This window comes from Triturus cristatus, chromosome 9 (genome assembly GCF_964204655.1).
Source record: "Triturus cristatus chromosome 9, aTriCri1.1, whole genome shotgun sequence".
NCBI classification, from domain to species: Eukaryota; Metazoa; Chordata; class Amphibia; order Caudata; family Salamandridae; genus Triturus; species Triturus cristatus.
In genome coordinates this window covers 250,478,179-250,479,972 of record NC_140592.1, presented here as the reverse complement: position 1 = coordinate 250,479,972, position 1,794 = coordinate 250,478,179, and the positions used below count along the sequence as shown (strand labels likewise).

General features: G+C 62.8%; 2 pseudogenes; both read left to right on the top strand.

Annotated features, from left to right (window-relative positions):
* The first annotated feature begins 517 nt into the window (after positions 1 to 517).
* On the top strand, positions 518 to 668 carry LOC146797696 (5.8S ribosomal RNA; annotated as a pseudogene).
* Positions 669 to 1,087: 419 nt separating this feature from the next.
* The window catches only part of LOC146797695 (28S ribosomal RNA), a 3,367-nt pseudogene continuing 2,660 nt past the window's right edge, over positions 1,088 to 1,794 (top strand).

The window sequence follows — 1,794 nt, the reverse complement described above, 5'->3', positions numbered from 1 at the left end:
GCTCCTCTCAGTGGGAGGCGTGCAGGATGGGGAGCTGCCTGGCTCTTCTCTTCCAGCGCCTCTGGCATGGGCAAGGGTGGGGTGGGCTGTACAAGCCAGCTTGGTGCACGGTTTGGGGTCGCCCGGCGACGTATGGCTGAGGTGCAGGTGGGGCGACCCTCCCTCGTTGCCAGGTACCCAGTTTGACCCAGTCCCGTGCAGCCGGGCCGAGGGGTTTGAAGACCCATGCGATCCCTCCCAGTTACTCCGGGAGGGACCGGCGGCTGCGGGACTACCTGCTACGGATGCACCGGAAGCCTCCTTCCTCACCTGCGGGTGGGGGTGGAGGGGGGGGAACTCCTGGGCCAAGCGCCTGCCAATGTTTTTTCTCCCAATGGTGCACTCCGACTCCCAGAGGGGAAGCCTTGAACGGGGCGCCCGAGCCGTCTCACCACGTGGGCGGTAGACGGATGGCGTCTTCTTCCTCCTGCCTCTCCTGCACCCGCAGGTGGGTGAATGTTTTCGAAACGTTGCCTGTGACTCGTGGTGGTGGATCACTCAGCTCACGCGTCAATGAAGAATGCAGCTAGCTGAGAGAATTTGTGTGAATTGCAGGACACATTGATCGACACTTCGAACGCACCTTGCGGCCCCTGGTTCCTCCCGGGGCTACGCCTGTCTGAGGATCACTCAATCGTCAATTGTCCTGGGGCTTCCCCGGGATGCGGCTGAGGCCATCCCAGGGTTAGCTCCACTTCCCTTCGTCCCCCCTCAAGGTCAGACTCCTCCGATCGCCTGTGGGAGGGTCCCTCACCAGGTCCAGCCACAGAGGTACGCTGCCGACTCGCCTAGCCCCAAGAAAGGGTCTGGCGACTGGCCCGCCCTGGGGCACCTTGCTGTGTGCCGCGTGTGGCTGTCTGTGGTGTCCCACCGGCTGCCGGCACCTCGGGCGTCCACCTCTACGGACAGCTTCCCGGGGAGGGCGAAACCCCGCCAGATCTGTTCCGGGGAAAGAGGGCACACGCTGCCGGGATGCCAGGCCCGTGCCCCGGCAGGGGCCTGGCCTTTTCCGGCTCCCCCTTAAAGCTCTGGTGTTTTCTTCTGACTACGACCTCAGATCAGAGGTGGCCACCCGCTGAATTTAAGCATGTTACTAAGCGGAGGAAAAGAAACTAACCAGGATTCCCCCATTAACGACGAGTAAAGAGGGAAGAGCCCAGAGCTGAAACCCCGCCCGGCGGCGGGCACGGGAAATGTGGCGTAGAGAAGACAGACTCCCCAGCGTCGCTCAGGGGGCCCAAGTCCTTCTGGGCTCACCCTGCGGACGGTGTTAGGCCGGTAGCGGCCCCCGGTGCGCCAGGATCTGGTCTTTTTGGAGTCGGGTTGCTTAGGAATGCAGCCCAAAGTAGGTGGTAAACTCCATCTCAGGCTAAATACGGGCGCGAGACCAATAGTCAACAAGTACCGTAAGGGAAAGTTGAAAAGAACTTTGAAGAGAGATTTCAAAAGGGCGTGAAACCGTTGAGAGGTAAACAGGTGGGGTCCATGCAGTGCACCCGGAGGATTCAACACGGCGGGAAGGTCGGTGGCCCGGGAGTTACGGATTTCCTCTGTGGCGGTGTGCCGTGACCGGCTCCGGGTCTGCGGGGAAGGCTTCGGGGTGGCTGGTGGCTCTCCGCTCTGGCGGAGGGTGTTACAGCCCCCCTCGCAGCAGCTTTGCTGTGTCCGTGGGGCCGAGGGAGATCCTACCACCTCCGTGCCCTCCCCCGGGCACCCATTCCCGGCCGCTCCTCGGGGCGCACCGGGGCGGTTGAA